The 24,053-nt window shown below is 45.9% G+C and overlaps 1 long non-coding RNA gene across 2 annotated transcripts in view; it reads right to left on the reverse strand.

Moving 5' to 3' along the window:
- Positions 1-23,642, reverse strand: part of LOC147124845 (uncharacterized) — a 1,171,333-nt gene extending 1,147,691 nt beyond the window's left edge. Inside the window, exon 1 of one of the 2 annotated variants that reach the window (XR_015079125.1) lies at positions 23,583-23,642. This is a non-coding gene — a long non-coding RNA (uncharacterized LOC147124845). Of the gene's footprint in view, positions 1-23,567 lie in introns of both variants that reach the window. The other variant, XR_015079124.1, reaches the window with a different exon arrangement.
- Between the last annotated feature and the right edge of the window lie 411 nt (positions 23,643-24,053).

The following is a 24,053-nucleotide window of genomic DNA, read 5'->3' on the forward strand; positions in this document are numbered from 1 at the left end:
GTCCGAGTTTGGCGTTCGGCCTCCGGGGTATTCGTCGGGAGATCATCGACCAAAAACCCCGGGGCCGCTACCAATCGAGAAGAAAACCGAGGAGAAGAAGAGAGGACGAAACGCCCTACCACATCGTGGGCTGAAGCACTGAGAAAAATGAGCTGTGAATGAGTTGAGTGTCCGCTCGCCTTGCTGAAGCAGAAGAGCCATCAGCCTGAGCAGCCCGCTGCTCCTACAGCCCAACGACCACGTGGAGACAGGACGCCTGAAAGGATCAAAACGCAGACCTGTTTCAAAACTCTTGCAGTTCCTAACTGGATTGGTGAGCATGTTTCTGGTCCCTCACAATCTGATCTAGATAGGCTTAGGGGTGGGCATTTAAGGGGTAATTTTAACAATGAGTTGTTGTCCCTCGATGTTCCGTGTGTTTCCCCATTTCATGATGACCTTTGTAAAGTATAATATGCCTGTAACTATCTCAGTTAGTAATGTATTATGAATTTGTTTTTTCCTCCCCTGTACCTTTTATTGACTTGCATTTGATTTGTGTTTCTCTATGCAATAAAATTTCATTTCGTTTCCATTAAACCTGGCCTATCGAGTATTCTCTACATTGTAGTTCCTGCATCAAAGTCCAGTGTCAAGAAACTAAGGGGCGAGTGGGTCGAACCACTGAAGGTTTTACTGTGCAAGAGAGAGTGGCCTCTAGAGAGAGAAAACCCTGCGATCTGAAACCCCTTACATTCCTCAGATAAGGCGACCAAAACTGCACACAATACTCAAGATGTGGTCACAAAAAGGCCCTGTACAACTGCAGCAAGACATCCTTGCTCCTGTACTCAAACCCTCTCGCTACGAAGGCCAACATACCATTGGCCTTCTTAACCGCCTGCTGCACCTGCATGCTTACCTTCAGCGACTGGTGCACATGGACGCACAGGTCTCGTTGCACTTCCCCTTCTCCCAATCTATTGCCATTCAGGTAATAATCTGCCTTCTTGATTTTGACACCAAAGTGGATAACCTCGCATTTATCCACGTTATATTGCATCTGCCATGCTTCTGCCCAATCACCCAACCTGTCCAAATCATACTGGAGTTTCTCGGCATCCTCCTCACAGCACACACGCCCACCCAGCTTTGTGTCATCTGCAAACTTGGAGATATTACATCTAGTTCCGGCGTCCAGATCATTAATATATATTGTGAATAGCTGGGGTCCAAGGACTGATCCCTGCGGTACCCCACTAGTCACTGCCTGCCACTCGGAAAAAGAGCCGTTTATTCCAACTCTTTGCTTTCTGTCTGCCATCCAGTTCTCTATCGAAGTCAATACCTTGCCCCCAATCCCATGTGCGTTAACTTTACACGCTAATCTCTTATGCGGGACCTTATCGAAAGCCTTTTGAAAGTCCAAATACACCACATCCACTGGTTCTCCCTTATCTATTTTACCAGTTACATCCTCAAAACATTCCAGTAGATTAGTCAAGCACGATTTACCTTTTGTAAATCCATGTTGACTTTGTCCGATCCGGTCACTGTTTTCCAAGTGCTCCGTTATTACATCTTTTATAATGGACTCTAGCATTTTCCACACTACCGATGTCAGGCTTACCAGTCTATAATTCCCCGTTTTCTCTCTACCACCTTTGTTGAACAGTGGGGTAACATTAGTTACCGCCAATCCATGGGAACTGTTCCAGAGTCTATCGAATTTTGGAAGATGACCAGCAATGCATCTACTATTTCTAGGGCCACTTCCTTAAGTACCCTAGGTTGTAGATTATCAGGCACTGGGGATTTATCGGCCTTCAATCCCGTCAATTTCTCTAACACCATTTCCCTACAAATACTGATTTCTATCAGTTCCTCCCTTTCATTAGGCCCTATATTCCCCGACATCTATGGGAGGTTATTTGTGTCCTCCACAGAACCAAAGTATGTATTTAATTGGTCTGCCACTTCTTTGTTCCCCATTATAAATCCCCCTGATTCTGACTGCAAGGGACCTATGCTTGACTTCACCAATCTTTTTCTGTCCATGTGATATCAGGAAACAGCTGAGCGCACCGGATACATCAAAGGCTCTGGGCCCCGACAACTTCCCGGCTGTCGTGCTGAAGACTTGTGCCCTCGAACTAGTTGTGCCTCTCGCCAAGCTGTTCCAGTATAGCTATAACACTGGCATCTATCCGACAATGTGGTAAACTGCCCAGGTATGTCCTGTCCACAAAAAGCAGGACAAATGCAATCTGGCCAATTACTCCCCTATCAGTCTACTCTCAATCATCAGCAAAGTGATGGAAGGTGTCGTCGACAGTGCTATCAAGCAGCAATAACCTGCTCACTGAAGCCCAGTTTGGGGTCCGCCAAGACCACTTGGCTCCCGACCTCATTACAGCCTTGGTCCAAACATGGACAAAGGTGCTGAATTCCAGAGGTGAGGTGAGAGTGACTGCTATTGACATTAAGGCAGCAGTTGACCAAATGTGGCATCAAGGAGCCCTAGTAAAACTGAAGTCAATGGGATTCAGGGGGAAAACTCTCCACTGGCTGCAGTCATACCGGGCACAAAGGAAGATGGTTGTAGTGGTTGAAGTTCAATCATCACAGCCCCAGGACATCGCTGCAGGAGTTCCTCAAGGCAGTGTCCTAAGCCCAACCATCTTCAGCTGCTTCATCAATGATCTTCCCTCCATCATAAGATCAGAAGTGGGGATGCTCGCTGATGACTGCACAGTGTTCAGCACCATTCACAACTCCTCAGATAATGAAGCAGTCCATGCCTGCTTACAGCAAGACCTGGACGACATTCAGGCTTATGCTGATAAGTGGCAGGTAAAATTCGCGCCACACAAGTGCTAGGCAATGGCTATCTCCAACAAGTGAGCGCCTAACCACCACCTTGAAATTCAACAGCATTACCATCGCCGAATCCCCCACCATCAATAACCTGGAGGCTCACCATTGACTAGAAACTTAACTGGACCAGCCACATAAATATTGAGAATACAAGAGCAGGTCAGAGGCTAGGTATTCTGCGGTGAGTGTCTCTCCTCCTGACTCCCCAAAGCCTTTCCACCATCTACAAGGCACAAGTCAGGAGTGTGATGGAATACTCTCCACTTGCCTGGATGAGTGCAGCTCCAACAACACTCAAGAAGCTCGACACCATCCAAGACAAAGCAGCCTGCTTGATTGGCACCCCATCCACCACCTTAAACATTCACTCCCTCCACCACCGACGTACCGTGGCTACAGTGTGCAACATCTACAAGATGCACTGCAGCAACTAGCCAAAGCTTCTTCAGCAGCACCTCCCAAACCCGTGACCCCTACCAGCTAGAAGGACAAAGGCAGCAGGCGCATGGGAGCACCACCACCACCAAGTTCCCCTGCAAGTCACACACCATCCTGACTTGGAAGTATATCGCCGTTCCTTCATCGTCGCTGGGTCAAAATCCTGGAACTTCCTCCCTAACAGCACTAAGGGAGTACCTTCATCACACGGACTGCAGCGGTTCAAGGCGGCAGCTCACCACCACTTTCTCAAGGGCAATTAGGGTTGGGCAATAAATGCTGGCCTTGCTAGCGACGCCCACATCCCATGAACAAATTTTTAAAAAGCCCCAATTTTTGGAGCTCAAGACACAGAAAATGAGGATTTCTAGAGTGTTGCAAATGGTTTCCAGAAGCAGGATTGATGTTCCATAGTGACATTGATAGATAATGATCCTAAAACAACAAAAGGTAACCATGCATCACTCTAAGCTGACCAGATAAGATGCCACATGAGAGACTTGTTACAAAGATAAAGCACATGGGAGGGCTTCATTTTTGATTTTACCCCACTAATTTCATTGGAAATGAAAATTGGGCAGTTTCCATAACAGGTGGGCAATCTGCCCCTCTGCTTTACCACCTCAGTAATGAAGACAAAAATGACCCCCATGGTATTATAGGGGATGTAGTTGCACATATCAAGGGATCTCTAGGGGACACAAAGCAAAGATGAGGGGCTAAATTTGATGTTTTTTATATTGGTGGAATGGGAATTTTCCATTTATATAACTGATTTTGATAAATCACTAAAATCAAGCAAGAGATTAGAAGTGCATGTAACAAGGGCAATACGGTAATCATGGGGGACTTTAATCTACATATTGACTGAGCAAATCAAATTACCACTAATGGTGTAGTGGACGAATTCTTGGAATGCATGCGAGATGGTTTCCTGGATCAGTATGTGGAGGAACCAACCAGGGAACAGGCTATTCTGGATCTGATACTGTGTAATGAGAAAGGGCTAATCAATAATCTTGTGGTAAAGGGGCCTTTAGGGACAAGTGACCATAATATGATTGAATTTTACATTAAGTTTGAGGGTAATGTAGTCCAATCTGAAACTAAGGTCTTCAATCTAAACAGAGGAAACTACAAGGGTATATGAGGGACAAGTTGGCCATGGTAGATTGGGAGACTGCACTAAAAGGTATGAAGCTGGACATACAATGGTTAACATTCAAGGAAATAATGCATAATTTGCAACAAACATATATTGCTCTAGGGCATAAAAACCCAAAAGGAAAAATGATCCAACCACGGCTAACAAAATAAATTAAAGCTAGTATTAAGCCAAAGGAGGAAGCTTATAAAGTTGCCAGAAAAAGCGGTCAGCCTGAGGATTGGGATCTTTTTAGAAATCAGCAAAGGGGGACCAAGAAAGAAAAAATGGAATATGAGCACAAACTGGCGAAAAATATAAAAACAGATTGTGAAAGCTTCTATAGGTATGTGAAAAGGAAAAGACTGGTGAAGGTAAATGTAGGTCCTTTACGGTCAGAGATGGGAGAATTTATAATGGGGAATGAGGAAATGGAAGAGAAATTAAATAAATACTTTGTTTCTGTCTTCATGGAGGAAGACACAAAAACCCTCCCAGAAATGTGAGAAAACCAAGACTGTGACGAGAATGAGGAACTTAAAGAAATTATTATTAGTAAAAAAACAGTACTAACAAAATTAATGGGACTAAAAGTTGACAAATCCCAAGGACCGGATGACCTACATCCTAGGGTTTTGAAAGAGGTGGCCATTGGAATAGTGGACACATTGGTTGTCATCTTCCAAAATTCTATAGATTCTGGAATGGTTCCTGCAGATTGGAGGATAGCAAATGTAATCCTGCTATTTAAGAAAGGAGGGAGAGAGAAAACGGGGAACTACAGATCTGTTAGCCTCATATCAATAGTTGGGAAAATGCTGGAATCTATTGTAAAGGATGCAATAACTGGGCACTTAGAAACTAATAGTACGATTGGGCAGAGTCAACATGGATTTATGAAAGGGTATCCTGTTTGACATACCTATTGGAGTTCTTTGAGGATGTAACTAGTGGAGTAGACAAAGGGGAACTGGTAGATGTGGTGTATCTGGATTTTCAGAAGGCCTTCGATAAGGTCCCTCACAAGAGGTTGGTGAACAAAATTAGGGCACATGGAATTGGGGGTAATATATTTGTCAGGGCGAGGCTGGTTCTGGACCCAAGTGCAGACAGACGAGGCGAGAAGCAGGTATGCAGTCTTAAATAAAAGTACTTTACTAGAATCACACAGGTAAACAGTTACAAACATAGGAGCTCAAGACAAGCTACCACTAGGCAAACGGCTTGTCAAGACTGAGCACAGAGGGAAGAAACCACAGAACTTAAATACAAGAAAAAACAGGTGAAACCAATAAACCTGATAAAAGGCAGTTAAGTAAACTAGTAACAATTTAGCAAAGGGAAACAAACAAGTGAAGGTGCCATCTTAGAGTTACTGAGGGAACTAACCGGCACCCTTACAATACTAGCATGGATTGAGAATTAGTTAACAGACAGAAAACAAAGAGTGGGGATAAACGGGTCTTTTTCAGGATGGCAGGCTGTGACTAGTGGGGTACCACAAGGATTGGTGCTTGGGCCCCAGCTATTCACAAATCTATATCAATGATTTGGCTGAGGGGACTAAATGTAATATTTTCAAATTTGCTGATGATACAAAGCTAGGTGGCAGTGTCAGTTGTGAAGAGGATGTCAAGAGGCTTCAAGGGTATCTCGACAGGCTCAGTGAGTGGGCGAGAACATGGCAGATAGAATATAATGTGGATAAATGTGAAGTTATCCACTTTGGTAGAAAAAACAGAAAGGCAGAGTATTTCCTAAATAGTGAAACATTGGGGAATGCAGATGCTCAAAGGGAACTGGGTGTCCTTGTACATGAGTCACTGAAAGTGAATGTACAGGTGCAGCAACCCATTAGGAAGGTAAATGGTATGTTGGCCTTCATTACAAGAAGATTTGAGTACAGGAGTAAAGAAGTCTTACTCCAATTATATAGGGCCTTGGTGAGACTACACCTGGAATACTATGTACAACTTTGGTCTCCTTACCTAAGGAAGGATATACTTGCCATAGAGGGAGTGCAACGAAGGTTCACGAGATTGATTCCTAGGATGGCGGGACTGTCGTATGAGAAGAGATTGAGTAAACTAGGCCTGTATTCTCTAGAATTCAGAAGAATGAGAGGGGATCTCATTGAAGCATACAAAATTATTACAGGGTTTGATAGGATGGATGCTGGGAGAATGTTTCCCTTGGCTGGGGAGTCTAGAACCAGGGGCCACAGCCTCAGGATAAAGGGTAGGCTATTCAGGACTGAGATGAGAAGAAATTTCTTCACACAGAGGGTGGTGAATCTTTGGAATTCTCTACCCCAGAGGGCTGTGGAGGCTTAGTTGTTGAGTATATTCAAAACAGAAATCGATAGATTTCTGACTGGTAAGGACATCTGGCGATAGGGCCGGTGAATGGAGTTGAGGCAGAAGATCAGCCATGATCTCAATGAATGGTGGAGCAGGCGCGAAGGGCCGAATGGCCAACTCCTGCTCCTATTTCTTATGTTCTTATGCTCCTCCTGCACCTCTCGCCCTCCATGTTTGCGATGTTGTGCAACACGCAGCATGCCACAATGAATCTCGATTAGCCAGGTGACAGATGGATTATTTCCCAGTTGCAAGCAAATACGTCAACTTTGCTTATGATGAGAGCAGTCAGACTTAGCGAGCATTGGAGTTTGTCTCTCTGGCTGGCTTCCCACAAGTGCAGAGTGCCATAGACTGACATTAGGGGTATTCAAAAACATAGTTGGATGCTAGTTTGGGAACGTTATAATATTACAGAAGGCAAGATTGGTGGGACAGCTGGTCTTTTATCCTCCCCAATTTTTTCTGTTCTTATAAAAGTGAGTGGAGTGTGAATAAAAGTTCAGTATCAACCATCCCTGTCCACAGTTCCTGCCTCGTGGTGACCCATCAAACCACTGGTTCGACAAGTTGACCTGGAAAGGCACAATTCTAAACATCAGAGTGCATTGTTTTATTTTTAACTAATGTTCCTGCAAATGCCACAGTGGATCTCCTCAACCACGCCTTACACAATAGGATTTTGAACTCTTCAGCTTTCAATTTTGAATCTTTTTACTTTGGAAAGTACTCGTCGCTGGGATGTTCTATTCATTGAAAGCCTTCATTACCTTCTCAGAAAAGGCAATCTGCCAGTGAGAAGTCATGAAAAGCATCAACTACTTATCTGGATGGATGTTTTTCTTTTCACGCAATAAACTAGCAGGAGTGAATGTTCCAACATGGTATTGCACCCTGAACAAGAGCTAGTCAGCTAGGAGAGAGAAACTGAAGGCACCTGTATCACATTGTCCTGTGACAGAATAGAGCTGGATTCCAGGTAACAGGATGTCTGTCTAACTAAAGGGGGACATTAAGGGCTGGATTTTCTGAATGGGAAGCTTTTGGAGCGGGACTGCTGCTTGCTGGGTTTCAATCCCGCCTCCATCAGCTTCTGGCCAACCAGCGGGAATTTCCCCTGATTGACCTTGTTAAGCCCGCCTTGTGTTCAGGACTCATCAAACCTTTCTAATTTGCAGAAGTCAGCTGGCTGTTGGATCCTCCGATCCCGCAGCTAGTCTGTGATCTCTACAATGGAGATGTCGGGGACTCTGGCTCCACAGCGGCTGAAGGCTGTAGGTAGAAACAAAGGAAAGTTAACATTTTCTAGCACTTTACACTCACTTCACATACTTACCACTCCACACTTGCACCCATCGCTCACCTCTACATTGCACTTTCAGACCCCTCCGACCCCCACAGACCTCCTACTCGGCTCCTACACCCCGGCGGGTTTCCTCCAGGTTGGGGAAAAATGGGGATAATCCTATTAATGTGCCAGTTAATAGGCTTTAATCCCTTCCTGCCTCCGAGGAGATGGGACCCGGGGCAGGACGGCTTCCCGCCTCCTGGCAAGAGGGCATGGAGGCGGGTTGGGGGCAGGTTTGCCACCCGCCCACAAATTCTGCAACTTTCCCGGCAGTCCCACCTCCATACCCGCCTCCTCGGGGCTGAGAAAATCCAGCCCTAAGTTCTCAAGCAATTTTATGCATCTATTAACAAAGAAAAAATACAGTCAAAGGTCTTACAGTGCATTGTAGACCATCTTAACTTGGCCTTATTGGCTAGGTAACCTGTCCAAGCACTTGGCAGAAGAATCAGCTTCATTATGTCGGGTGCCATCAAGCCCATCAATTTGTGTGAATCTAAAACAGCATGAAGACATTGCATTTCATTTTCCATATACTGCCAGGGTAAATGCGTAGCAGATAACCAGTCCAAAGATGTGTGGGTTAGGATGATTGGCTATGATAAATTGACCCTTAGTGTTAGGGGGATTAAATACGTGGGGTTACGGGGATAGGGTGGGATATGTGTTGGTGTAGGGGTTACAGGGGTCGGGTGGGATATGTGTCGGTGCAGGCTCGATGGGCCGAAATGGCCTCTATCTGCACTGTGGGGTTTCTGTGATTCTGTGATAACTAGTTTGGCTGGTGGAATGCTGGGCTTAGTCTTACAGGCTGGTTGGCCTCCTCTGCATGGTATCTGACGGGGCCATCCGAGCATGCCAACAAACAGGCATGCTTTTCAAAACAGACAATGCAGCAATGGCAGATGTTATTAGAAAAACAACCTTCATTTCTATAGTCCTCTTCACAACTTAGAGCACTTTACAGGTTGGAGGAAAATAAGCAGTGTACACCTGAGAAACTGCAGGACAGGAGAGGGTTACGGTGAAGGAATTAATGTACGCTTGATGAGAAAGATTTTAAAGAGGTTTTTGAAAGCAGGGAAGAGCATGGCAAGGCAAAGGGAAAGTAAGTTGCAAGTTCCAGAAGGCAGTAGCATAGTGCCTGAACACGTGGCCACCAATGGCGGAGTGAAGGTAGCCTAAAATTATAATGGCCCAGAAATTTGTGTCGGGGGCTTCCCACGGGTGCAAGCCCCCGACCTGCACTTACCTTGCGCGCCGGCCGTTGAGCTGTGGGCCCCCGTGGAATTGCGATCATGGGCCTCCTCCAACTGCCGGCGCGCAGTGCTTGCGTATCCCAGGGGCGCAGTTAGTTTGCTGCGTCCCCTGGGATCATGTGGGCCATGGAGAGCCAATGGTAGCAGGGAATGCTTCATTCATAAGTTTGACGTCAAACCTATAAATACTGCAAGCCCCAAAACATCACTAAATCTTCAAATAATTTTTTAAAAAACCATCACATTTTAAAAATAAACTATAAATTACATGAAATAACTATTTGAAACAATAATTTAAATCTTTTAAAAAATTAATTACATTTTCTAATGGGGCTAAAAATAAACTTACCTTTCTTTAAAGTATTTAAAAATAATAAACCTGTGGAAAAAAGTTTTAATTTTAATTAATTCACCACTTACCTTGTAAAAAGCAGGCCTTGCGATTGCTTTTTACATGTCTAACTTCTGGAGACTTACCCTCCCGGGAAAACCTGCAAAACAACCATAAGTTTGATGCGCACGCGCAGCCTCTACTGCGCACGCATTCGACTTCTGAACCCCTTCTTTCAGAGGAACGGAAGTGCCGGTTTCCCGCACATGCAGGAAACTGGCACTTCCATTGGGCTTACGGGTGAGTACCCCGTGCATACTCACCCGTGGAGACCCGAATTTCTGGGCCATGTTTGGAGGAGGACATAAAGTTGGAGAAGATTCTACAGGTAGGTTGAGCAGAGGCCATGGAATGGTTTGAAAGTGATCAGAATGTTGAAGTCAACTCATTCGGGCACTGGGAGCCAGTGGAGTTTGGGGAGGACAAGGGCAATGGAAATGTGGGATTTTTTGCTGGCAAGGACACCAACGTGGCGTTTCTGATGAGTTCAATCTTATGGAGGCTTGATTGGAAAACATTAGAGAAGTCTAGCCTGAAAATAATGAAGGGTGAGGGGGTGAGATGGAAAGGAGGCAGGCAATTTTCTGTCTCAGAGTAACAGAGCAGATATGGGATAGGGGTTGAGCACTATACCAGGGCTCTGGACCTCCTGACTGAGCTTAAGCTGCCAGCCAGGCAGATTGATGGAATCAGACCCAGACACATAAGATGCCTCTGGATTTGCCAGTGTGAAGCTAGGGTAAGTTTTGGTTCATCAAGATTTTCATACTGGCAATGCAGTTGGTGAGTGTATAAACACCCTTTTGATTAAAAGTAGAAGGCAGAGAGGTGTTGGTAGGTGACATTAGCATACATGTGGAAGCTGTTCCTTCTCTTCCAGATGATATTACTAAGAGGAAGTATGTAAATGGTAAAGATGGGACCAAAGATTGACCCGGGTGGTACATTTGAGATTACTGTGCCTGGTAGGAAGGAAAAATGTTAGAGAAGGTAGAGGGGGAAAAATTTGGTTGCCCTAAGAGGGCGCTAACGGGGCGCAAAGCAACTAATGCCCGGGCGCAGTCCCACCAACGCCTCCCGCGAAATTCAGTGGGAGGTTAGTGGCGGCGGTAACCGTTAGCATCCCGTGGCGCTGCGCCGCCGGCAATGATATCATCACTTTGTGCAGTGTCCCGCTCACGCCCCGGCCACGATCTTTGGCAGCGCCCCCTGACTTACCGCTGGACGCTATGTCCAATGGGGTCAGGGGGGCCTACCTGCGGCTGGGGCGGCGCTAATTAAAGGCGAGGTGCCAGGCGGCCATTTTTGTTGCTGGCCGCCTGCTAGCACCTGACCCCATTGCCGTCCCCGGCCTTCTGAGAAACCCCCCCATGGGGTCCCAGCTGCGCTCCCTGAGCCTGGCACTTCTCTTGAGTGCCGGGTTCTTTTGCCGGCACTCCGATCCCCAGTGGCCCAGCTGGGCCCTGGGTCGTGCTGCGCAAGGTGCCTCCCCTTTAAGATGGGGAGGAAGGCCGGCTGTACTGCTGCACGTAGCACCACGATATTCCCTCTTGGGGCACTACCACTCAATTTCGGCTGTGGGGGCGTTCATTTTTTCGGGCCCCGGCGAAGTTAGTGCCCCAAAGGGGACGTGACTCAATTTTTCCCCCAGAGTGTCTATGTTGTGTAAGGTATGGGTTGAGCCATGAATGAATACGACCACAGAAGTTGACTGCAAAGGAAACACAGAATTCCAAGAAGTCCACAAGTTCCTCGTATTTTGAATTCAATGTGAAGTGAGGTATGTGGAAAAGGGAACACAGAAGAGGCAGTGCATGGTGAAGACGAGGAGTTAGGAGTGGTTTCTATTCTCCAGGATGATCATGTAGAAGACAATCTAGCCAAACCCAGTCAATAATAAAAACAGGAAGTTCTGGAAACACTCAGCAGGTCAGACAACATCCGTGGAGAAAGAAAGAGAGTTAATGTTTCAGGTCGATGACCTTTCGCCAGTTCTGCCTAAAGGTCATCAACCTGAAACATTAACTCTGTTTCTCTTTCCATAGATGCCACCTGATCTGCTGAGTATTTGCTGTTTTTATTTCAGATTTTACTCCAGTCAATATTAAAGTTGATTAGGAACTTTAATACTTATGCATAAGGAATAGATGATCATGCTGATAGGATTAGATGAAGAGGGGTGAGAGAAGGCTCGTGTGGAGCATAAACACTGGCATGGACTAGCTGGGACGAATGGACTGTTTCTGTGCTGTTGTGGCAGAACCACTGAATGACTCTGGCTGACTGTATATAATTCCCTTTAACGATGTTCTAACACCAGCCTAAACCTGTACCATTGTGTTAGGCATTACTGTGTTTTGTATATAGAGTTTGCATGTACGGGGCGTGGCCCCTTTAAGAGCGCGGGAAAACGCGGGCAAACGTGATGACGTCACGTCGCAAGCCACGGGGCTGCCCAGGCAGTCCTCGTGGAGTCTTTGATCAGTAAAGACCTGTTTATTTGTTTCCTGGTGTCGATCTGAGTTATTTATAGGAATTCGTCAATTCCTACATTGGTGACCCCATTTTTTGTGAACGTTTTCACAAAAGAAGAGCACAGCATGGAAACAAACGCTGTTTCACTAAAGCTGCCACATTTCTGGGAGCAGCAAGCGACCTCGTGGTTTATTCAGGTCGAGGCCCAGTTCGCCCTGCGGAACATCGATGCGGATCAGACCAAATATCTTTATGTGGTCTCCGCACTCGACAGCTCTGCCGCCTCTCGGATCGTCAGCCTTCTCGAAAACCCCCCAACGGAGCGCAAGTATGAAACCCTCAAAGCGCGGTTACTGCAGGTTTTCGGGATCACAATATCGGAGCACGCCCGTCGATTACTCGCTATGCCCGGGCTCGGGGACTCCAAGCCTTCAGAGTTGATGAGCCAAATGCTCACACTCCTGGGCTCAGAACCGGAATGCTTCCCGTTCCGAGAAATTTTCCTCAGCCAACTGCCTGAACAGGTGCAAGCTGCCTTGGCCAGATCTGAAATCATGGACTGTGCAACACTCGCTGCGGAGGCTGACAAAATTGTCGCTGTAACTCGGCAGTACTGCGCCGCTACGAGGCACCCATCCCCCGCAGACGCCGCCCCAGCTCGTCAGCCAGCTGGGCTGTGTTTCTACCATGCGCAGTCCGGCGCGAATGCGAAGCGTTGCCACCTTCCCTGCAGTTTTCCCCCCCAAAAAAACAACCAACAACTGCGACCACCGAGGAACGGGTCTAACGGGCACCCCGCGGCCGCGATGGCGATCGGCAATGCGGGAAAGTTGCTCTTCATCACCGACACTCTCTCTGGTCGCCGTTTTCTGTGCGACACTGGAGCGCAGTGCAGCATTTTACCCGCATTCGCCCTCGATGTGCAGACAGGGAATCACGGCCCCACCCTTGAAGCGGCCAATGGCGGAGCAATTCGGACCTTCGGCAGACGGCGAGTTGAGGTGTGCTTCGGGGGGCAACGCTTTCACTGGGAGTTTGTTACGGCCAAAGTTTCCCAGCCCCTCCTCGGCGCGGATTTCCTGTGTGCCAACAGCCTCCTGGTCGACGTCAGGAACCGGCGGCTGATCAATGCAGCAACTTTTAATTCTCTCCCGTGTTACCGCAGTAACACTACGTCACACACCATCTCCTGTGCGTTCCCGACTCCTGATGAGTTCGCCCGCCTGCTCGGCGAATTCCCCGACCTGACAAGACCCACATTCTCCTCCTCGGCCAGAAAACATGGTGTGGAACACCACATCACCACCAACGGCCCCGCGGTCTACGCGCGGGCCCGGCGCCTGGAACCTGGCAAGCTGGCGGTTGCAAAGGCGGAGTTCGCAACCATGGAACAGTTGGAGATTATTCGCCGGTTGAATAGTCCCTGGTCTTCACCCCTCCATATCGTCATGAAGCCTGGCGGCGGATGGCGGCCATGCGGCGACTATCGACGCCACCACTCCTGATCGGTACCGATCCCCCACATTCAGGATTTCTCTGCCCATTTGGCAGGGAACACCATGTTTTCAAAAGTCGACCTCGTCCGGGGCTACCACCAGGTCCCTGTGCATCCACAAGATGTCCAGAAGACAGCAGTCATCACCCCATTCGGCCTCTTCGAGTTTCTACGAATGCCGTTTGGGTTAAAGAACGCCGCCCAGGCTTTCCAACGCCTGATGGACTCCGTGCTGCGAGACCTCAAATTCCTCTTCGTCTACCTGGACGATATTCTAATTGCCAGTCCTACTAAGGAAGAACATACCTGTCACCTACGCACCCTTTTTCTATGCCTCAGCCAACACGGCCTGATTATCAACCCGGCCAAGTGTCAGTTTGGCCTGCACCAAATCGATTTCCTGGGGCATCGCATCACCTCAAAGGGAGCGGTTCCTTTACCTTCAAAAGTGGAGGCGGTGACATCTTTTCCATGCTCGCAGAACATAAAGGCCCAGCAAAAATTCCTAGGCATGGTAAACTTTTACCACCGCTTCGTGCCTAAGGCGGCACTGCTCATGCAACCCCTGTATGAGGCCCTCAAGGGCAAGACTGGCAAGAACCTGGTAGACTGGACGGATGACATGGCCCGAGCATTCGCCGACATCAAATGCGCCTTAGCCAACGTGACTATGCTGGTGCACCCGCTGCCAGGAGCCACCATCGCCCTCACCACCGACGCGTTGGACTACGCAGTCGGTGCCGTGCAACAGCAGTGGGTGAACGGGACGTGGCAGCCGTTGGCATTCTTCAGCCGTCAACTACGGCAGAACGAGAGAGCATATAGCACGTTCGACCGGGAGTTGCTCGCCCTTTTTCTGGCCATCCGCCATTTACGGTTCCTGCTAGAAGGACGTCCTTTCACTGCCTTTGTGGGCCATAAGCCATTAACCTTTGCAATGGTAAAGGCCGCTGAACCATGGTCAGCCCGACAGCAGCGTCAACTGACCTACATATCCGAATTCACCACGGATATACAGCACATGTCCGGCAAGGACAACCTGGTGGCAGACAGCCTCTCCCGCGCGATCGTCAATACGGTTCATTTGGGCATCGACTACGCCCTCATGGCAGCGGACCAAGCCTCAGACCCGGAAGTCTAAGCTTACAGAACGGCCACCACTGGCCTCCAGTTGGCCGACGTCATGTTCCATGCAGCAGGTACCATGCTGTTGTGTGACATCTCCGTGCAGGATCCTTGCCCTGTCGTGCCGGTCGTCTGGCGCCGCAAAGTGTTTGACGCCATACATGGGTTGTCACACCCAGGAATGAAGGCCTCTCAGAAACTGATGTCAGCGAAGTTTGTATGGCATGGCACGCATAAGGATGTCCGCGACTGGGCCAACACCTGCGTGGTCTGCCAAAGGGCCAAGGTACAGCGCCATATCAAAGCTCCGTTGGCCACCTTCACAGTTCCGGAGTGACGTTTTGACCATGTCAACGTCGACCTGGTAGGACCACTTTCACCCTCCCATGGTTTTTCACACATCCTGACCATGGTGGACCGCACCACCAGATGGCTGGAGGCGGTCCCCCTGTCATCCACTACTTCGGCGGACGTGGCCAGGGCGTTCATTTCCTCCTGGATCGCCTGTTTCAGAGTACCTGCAGATATTTCATCAGACAGGGGACCGCAGCTTTCCTCCGAACTCTGGAATGCAGTGGCCCAAGAACTCGGTGTCAAATTACACCACACCACAGCCTACCACCCACAGGCGAATGGCCTCTACGAACGCTTCCACTGGTCAATGAAAGCCGCCCTGAGGGCCAGTGTCCAGGACGCTGCATGGGCAGACAAGCTACCGTGGGTCCTGTTGGGCATTCGCACGGCCCCCAAAGAAGACTTTCACTCTTCATCAGTGGAGCTGGTGTATGGTCAACCGCTGCGAGTCACAGGGGACTTCCTACCAACATCGACAGAGCCATGGTCCGCGTCTGTTCAGCTTGCTAGTCACCAAGAGGCGGCCAGATGTTTCGCACCAGTACCCACTTCGCACCACGGGCTGCAGAGGTCACATGTTCCCACGGGGCTTCACAAGGCTGAATATGTTTTTATTTGCCATGACGCACATAGGCCCCATATACCACCGGTCCCTTCCGCGTGTTGGAGGCAGGGGACAAAACCTTCACGGTAGATGTCGGCAGTAAACCGGACCACATTTCGGTCGACCGATTAAAGCCAGCACATTTGGACCTCGACCGCCCCGTCGAGACCGCACAGCCGCCGAGACGGGGTCAGCCACCCATCGTCGTCACCGCAGACCAAGTGCACCAGCCCGCCAGCCGCCCAGCAGCCTCTGACTCGAGAGTACAGGAGTCGTTCTGACAGGCTCGTCAGACCCCCCTCATCATTTGACTTTGTCCGTTAAAGCGAATTCTGGGGGGGCGCATGTGGCAGAACCACTGAATGACTCTGGCTGACTGTATATAATTCCCTTTAACAATGTTCTAACACCAGCCTAAACCTGTACCATTGTGTTCGGCATTACTGTGTTTTGTATATAGAGTTTGCATGTACGGGGTGTGGCCCCTTTAAGAGCGCGGGAAAACGCGGGCAAACGTGATGACATCACGTCGCAAGCCACGGGGCTGCCCAGGCAGTCCTCATGGAGTCTCTGATCAGTAAAGACCTGTTTACTAATGTAGGGGTTCGCAAAATCCCCTCAGCTCACGAAGATCGGGAAATATTAATCCACATCGTAGAGGAAGACTTGTGGAATTTAAATTGTCTCTGGGTTGGACAATGTTTTTAAAACATGCCCAGAACCGCAAAAGGCTGCGTTAAGGAGCCCGTGAGCTAAGCAGCACTTGGACAACACCGGAATCAAAGAACTTTGTAAAAAATCGCACACCTTAAGACAGTACATTTTTATTAAAAATTGTACCCTTGAGTTTGGTAAATTGCCCAGGGATAAAAATGGCCATCAGAAAAGCATGGCCAAGGTCAAAGGGCTTGGAAACAGCACATGTATGTCTGTGAAAAGGGGGAGGATCAAAGTTGGCAGTCAAATTCTGTCAATCAAAAGGGGAGTTTCCCCCTCCCTCGACAATCAATGTTTATTTACAAGCAGAGAATTGGGACTAGTTGGTAGCTCTTTCAGAGAGCCAGCACAGGCACGATGGGCCAAATGGCTCCCTTACGTGCTGTATGATTCTATGATAACCTTTCACTGCAAAAGTACAGCAAATATAATGTGCAGAGGAAGCATGCTTTTAACAGATATTTTGCATATCTTGTGGAGCTCTGCAGCTGGAGAGACTTGTTTGTATTGTTCCAAGCAGTTCATCTAAGCTGGCCACAAGCAATGATTTTTGCAAGCCCCATGTAAGTGGTGCCTATGAGTAACCATATCCCTGTGGTGGGGGGTGGGGCAGGGGGTGGGGGGTGAAGTGTTGTGTGCCAGATGCAGCTTCTGCCATTATATTATATCTGTTCATGTGAAATTATAGGGTAGATTTCACTTCTGTGGAGAGATGCAAAGTTCTTCACATGGAGGCGAACAATCACGGAAGGGTCTATTACTTAGATGGAAAGAAAATAATGTGTATGGAAAATAACAGAGAGCAGGGGTCCTGAACGACAATAAATTGAAGCTATTGCAACAAGGCTCGGTGGCAGTGAGTAAAGCAATTTAAATGTTGGCATCTCCCATTACCATCTCCTTTTGCCTTGCACCATCATACCTTTTGTCATTTAATCTCTCCTGCCTTCCATCCTATCACAGACCTTCCCTTTTGTGCTTTCCTCTCCTCCCCTCCCCCTCTCCCTGCCCCGACACTTGCTTAAAAACCTGTTACATCTCCAACTTTTTCTAGTTCTGACAAAGGGTCATCGACCTGAAACGCTCACTCTGTTTCTCTCTCTACAGATGCTGCCTGACCTGCTGAGTATTTCCAGCATTTTCTGTTTTTAATTTAAATGTTGGGTTGCATTAAAAGATTAATATTCAGCCGAAATAGTGAGGTAACCCTGCCACTTTATAAACCATTTGGCCGACTGAACTTGGAAAAGTTCTGGTCACTATTTAGAGGACATTGAGAGGATACAGAAGAGGGTGACCAGAATGAATGAAGGATGGAGCGGTGACATAAATTGGGAATATTCTCACTGGAAAAGGAAAGGTTGAGAGGTGATATTATTACTGTTTTTAGTATTCTAAAGAGACTAGATAATGCAGACCATAAGAAACGTTTTCACATTGTACAGAATACAGGAAACTTTCGTTTAACCGGAGGTTAAAAGTCCGGAAAGCTCTATCTACCGGCAAAATTCAGGAGCCATTTTCTATAAATTTTTTTACTTCTGGTTCCTTTTTTTTTCCCAGTCAGGCTCTGCAAGGTCTGTAGCTAAGCAACAGCTTCAGCTAGAAACGCTTGCAGCTGCAGCCGACTGTTTTGAAGCTGTTGCTAAGCAACAGGGTTTGTTGATTCACACAGAGCTGAAAAGCTCTGTATGTTTTAACATTAGAGTTGGTTTATACGGCAGTTTTGATCTAACAGCACCAGCTCGGTCCCGTCAGTGCCGGATACCAGAAAGTTTCCTGTCGTAGAAAGAATAATTGGAGATGTGATATATGGTAAGTGTAGCGTGCTTTGGAGCAATAGGTGTCTTTGGACCTGTGGCTCCCATAGCTTTCCACCAATGGAGGGGTTTTCCTCACCTCATGTCTGGATCTGGTGCAGATTAATTTATAGAGACTGATGATTGCTATGCAACAAGACCATTAATGTTGTATTGTGCGACTACCAGGATGGCAGCATGTATAGCACCACCTGGATTTGTGTGCACAACTTTCATCATTAATTATCGCTTCACCATTGTAGTATAGGGGATATAAAGGTGGTGCAACCAAACTGAATGTTTATAATAATAATTCAACTTTATTGTCATTGTACAATGCACAAGTACATGAACAACAAAATGTGATCTTGCAAGCTCCCATGAGTCCAGTACAAATAACATTAACATTAACGTAAATAGCACCATCCTGGGAGAAGCAAAGCCGCTGCGTCTGTGCGCGCCGCCATTCCATTTCCACCATTCCTCCTGTCCGACAATCTTCAGCCCAACACCTGGGCCTGCTCACCAGCCGCCCCTCCCGGGGCTCCTTCCGTGACTTTCACACCAACCGCCCCTCCTCAGGGCTCCTTCCGTGACCTTCTGCATCTGGTCTTCCCTGATGGTCACCCCTCCAGGTACTAACCAGGCCTGGCTCTAGCTTAGCTTCCAAGCCTTGCCAGTGACCCTGTCCCTAGTCCCAGGAACAGGGCTAGGGACAGTCGGGAAAGGAAAGTTGAGGGGTTGGGGGGGGGGGGGGAGCTTATTGCAGTATTCAAAATATAAGGGATATAGATAAACTGAAATGATTTGACATATCCAAAACTTTAGCTAGGAGGTAAGAAAGGCTGTTATTATGCAGTCACGCAAACGGTTGCTTTGCAAGTTTCATCAGAATGAATAATGACAAGTGCAGAAAATGTGTTGTCCCCATTGTGTGAATATGTTTTTATCTTAATGCATTGTATCATAAAGCTATAAAATTGCACCAGCTATAAGGTTCTTATGTGTTCACTTGGGAAATAAGCGCTCAAAGCAAGTGTCGTTTTTGATGTTCTGAACATAAATTTGACAGTATTAAGTACATGAACATTTGACGTGCACCTTATATCATCACTAAACCACTCCAGGTCAAGCAGAGTGCAAGTAAAGAGCAATGGAAGACCGCTTGCCTCAAATCATGAAAATGCCACATTTCAACTTTACAGCAGCAACTTCGATGGCACAACTATAGCTCATCAAGCAGTTCTGTTCACCAGTGAGAAATTTTCCTGCATCATCAACTTTGATGGGGGAGGGGAAAAAAATCCACTGTAACTTTTACACTACTGTGGGGTTTTTTGGGCAGTTTTAGTGCTGCAGGACTGAAGAGCAACATTCTGAGGTATTGTGTAATTGCTACAATAAGCAGATTAGTCAAGTAAGTGGGCAGTGAAGGCATCTACAATTTAGTTTTCTATTTTTAAATAGATCAATATCAATAATTCAAAATAATGGTAATATATATGTATACAAATGCTTCTCGTCTGATTAGTAACCTTCATACATGTAAAATTGTATTAATTGAAGGAAAAAACATACCTAATAATAAATGCCAAAGTAGTTCACTTTTCCCATGCGGTCTGTGCGGTTTAATCTTTCTTTTAGCTGTTTATCAAAAGAACTTAACGTAACTTCTGTCACACGAACACCAGCCCAAATACAATATGATGAACAGTGATTAATTACACTTGTCCTTCTCAATATTGCTTTATTGTACTTCAGCTGAACAGAGCGATCTCTCTTCAGTGAGTGCATCACTGTGTTTACACACATATTCCACATCAGCATTCTTAAGCTGCGCTGAAAAGCCACATCAAACATTTCACATTGGCTGCCCTTGACTGCACTACGTCTGGTTGGTGCGGTGCAAATCTTCGAATTCACTGTATTCACCAGTTCTAAATACAACAATAGTCCACAGCACTTCCCAACAGCGTTACATTTTAGGCTGTTTTAAAAGTCTGTGAATCAATGGATTTACCAATGTAACAAGTTGAATTTGCAATTCATTTATTTTGTAAAACACTTCAACCTCGCCACTCTGAAACAGAACAGGCCCAGTAGGCTTATTCAGGATTAACGATAATACAAAGCAGTGTACCACTTGATCCATAAAGCAATAACAGTAGATTAATGAATTCCCACAAGGATACTCCAGTTAATGCACAAGAACCCAAGAGTCGGAGCCCATGCGCTTGGAAAAATATCTACTTTTATTATGAAGCAAGAAACAGTGTCTTGTGCACTTTCTCCTTCGACACATCATTGTGTGTTTCAGCTTCAGCTGAATTCCAGAAGCTTAATGATGTGATAAATTATTACGGGAGTAATAACTAAGGATTGACCTTTTAAGCTACTAGCAAATTTGCTCATTTGATTTGAAAAATCTTTAAGTTACTTCGCCCAATTCTGACCTTACAATAAAGCTGTCTTGCTGAGCTTTGCTGCTGCAAGATCTGAGTGCATTCTGATTAATCAAACTGTAGTGGACATGCATTTGAAAAATAAATTTTGACAAAACACTGAATGAATCAATAGTTTAATCATTTGCTGCAGAATGAGTCATTTCCATGTAAATTGCATTTCATAACAGAGCTGTCTGCAGTGCCCATAAAGTGTTTTTATGGAAAGATGTCTGTAATGACTGATTTTGTAATGTAATCCCTTAGGTTAGAAACTATTCAAAGTGTTAAGCACAGGAACTGTTTTCAGTTTCCCTGTTACCTTCTTTAAACAACAAATCTAGCAGAAATTGATGCAGTTTCCTTTTGGAATCCAATCATGAGGTTTGGTGCTCCACGGGTCCCCAATGGCTCCGTGACTTCGTAACTGGCCCATATAGACCAGCAAGACCCATATTTGAACCCAGAACTACACTGAGTCAGCCAGGCAAATGATAAGGGCAGTACACAGCACCACTGAGTTGCTTAAGGGAAAACTGGAGAGAATTCCTGCGCCTGATTGCTTTCCAATGGCACTACATCAAATGTACACGTGTAGAACACTGGGTAAGGGCAGGATCACGGTTGGGTCTGATGCCAAACAACATGCTGAAATTCACCGTCAAGGTTCACATGTCTCTTAGGCAAGACCTTCAGCAGTGGAGAGGCAAAATGGGCATGAACAAAAAGTTTGATACTCAATTTTTGTCTGATCAATCCACCATTTTCACATATAAAGAAAAGGAAAGTGTGTTACAACTTGACTGTGCTCTTGACTGTGCACCTGAGGTCATGAAAGGCGCTATATAAATGCAAGTCTTTCTTTGATTGCCAATATTTCAGTAGAAAAACCATACAACTAAATTTATTCACTTCGAAAGATAAAATGTCAACACTTATCCTTGATGATCCTGTGATCAGATTCCTTCCCTGTATTCTATTCTTGGAATATAACTAAGTATCTAAAATTCTTTTGTGTCATGCCATTATTATCTCGAACGGCCATGATTCCAAAATGGTGCATTCACAATGATGCCCGCCAGGATTAACTATTTTTTCAATGGCTACAACTCTAGGATATAAAAAAAGATAAAGTCTAACATCAAAGTACTTCTTATTCATCCTGTCATCTGGTAGTCCAGAGGGATGGGCGTCATGTAGCCTCATGGTGAAAATGCTCCCCTCCAATCAATTTCTAGTAGCCTTGCAAGGATGGGTCAAATGCAGCCTTCTGACGCTAGCGGTTTGGTCAATTCCTACAGAAATTATTCACCATCAATTAAAATGGTTCTTTTAGTGAGGTTTTTGCATATGTTAATGAGCAATTGCCCTCAAAGTCCAAATGTTAAGTGAACTTGCCCATTTGCCACGCAGTTTGAAAGTTCTGCTGTAACCTTCTAGCGTGATTTCACCTATGTTTAGTAGTTTGGGTAAACATTAGCCCAGATATTGCTGGGAAAATAGCCAGTTAAAGGCGCACACTGTTCCTAGTGTGAAAAAAAACCGCAAATGTGGCGAGAAAGAGATATGGATGATTCGCAGCACTCTGCCAGGAGCCTCCTAAAAACTGCAGCTCACCATCAACCTCCCCACGAGTGTCAAGAAAGTGCTGCATTTGCGCTGTTATAACAAATTAAACTCACCACAGAAAGTTGAGGCTGGTATTTAACAACGCAAGGACCCATTTAATGATGAGATTTAGGGCCCTGCAATGTCACTCAACCTCAAAGAAGAAGTGAAACTGTGAAGTCCCACTCCTGCATGTAGTAAGTTGTTCCAAGAGGTTTTTAAAATTAAAATTAAAAAAGAAATTCTTACTTTTCCTTCCCCTCTTTTACTTTCTCTCTTAATCCAATCTTTCTTCCCCTCTCCAGTTCTCTTTCTGTGTCTAATTTGACTCTAATTCACCCTATTTCTTTCCCCCGTCATTCCTCTGTTTCTTCCTCTACCCTTAAATTTCATTGGTTGAGGAGATGGACTGTTGGTCCTGTTGTTCACCGACGTCCCAGATGCCCTGTTGACCTCGCCGTGCCATCATCAGCTCGCTCTTCCGGCAATTCGCAGTCCAAAAATATTTCGAACTGAAGGGTGAGGAAAAAAATCAACTCACAGGGCATGCCGCGAGTTGCCCTGCTCCAGCAAATTCTGGGCCATTATGTTGAAGTTAGCATACAGGATGTGTGGGCTGAGGAAGCCTTTTATCTTATTCATAAGTCCCAACCTTAAAATCTGCACTGTGTTTTCCCAGTACTCTAATTTTGTACTTTTCCAGGTTAAGTTTACCAGACTATTCATCTCCAATTCACAAATGTTTATATTTCATCAAAGTTATATTGTTTACACATGCCTATAACTGCATGCTTCAATATGGTAGTAAAAAGATACTTAAATGTATATCTACATATCAGACATGAGACAGTTAGTTGAATGAATCAGAATATTTAACATTGGTTCAGTTGCATGTCATCACTTCAGCCATTGCACACATATACAGTATTTGAATAACTGCAGCACTTACATTGTTATATTTTGACTGGAACCCAAAATATGATCGCCTATTGAGTGCAAAATTAAACAGAACAGCATTTCCTCCCTTCTTGAAAGCAATGTAATCAAACAGCCTCTATGAGCCTTCCTTAGGTTCTGCATCAGGTACACTTACAGGTAAGGTTGAAACAAAATTTCAAGGAGCAACAATATTAAAAATCTAAAGAGAACTCACATGTAGATATCTTACCAATGAGGAAGGAATTTGATGGCAAACACGAACAGAAGTCTCTTCAAGGCTTCCCTGGAAAATACAAAAAGAATTCACTTAAAAAAAAATAACACCTTCATCAGCCCATACACCTAGCATTTCATTTAAACAATAAATGGTGGCCAGGAGTCACAAAGACTTCTAATCCCATTGTAAGCTAAAAGCTATCTGAAACTAGCAGGTGTGTGATCCCCGAATAACTTTCAAAAGGATGAAATTTGCAATAGATACAGTGTCAGCTTCTTTAACAGTTTTAGACCTTTGAAATTGGAAGTCATTATAACAAAAACAATTTCTATCTCTATTACATTATTGATTAAGATTCTTTATTACAAGCACGTGAGGGGCTTGCACTTAGGTTCACTTAGAAAATGGCTATGTAAGAAGGGAACACCCATTTACAAGCTTCCATGTATGTTGAAAGATAGCTCAGGTCTAATGTCAGTTATT

This window comes from Somniosus microcephalus, chromosome 1 (genome assembly GCF_052327205.1).
Source record: "Somniosus microcephalus isolate GS21.2 chromosome 1, FLI_Smic_1.0, whole genome shotgun sequence".
Classification (NCBI taxonomy): domain Eukaryota; kingdom Metazoa; phylum Chordata; class Chondrichthyes; order Squaliformes; family Somniosidae; genus Somniosus; species Somniosus microcephalus.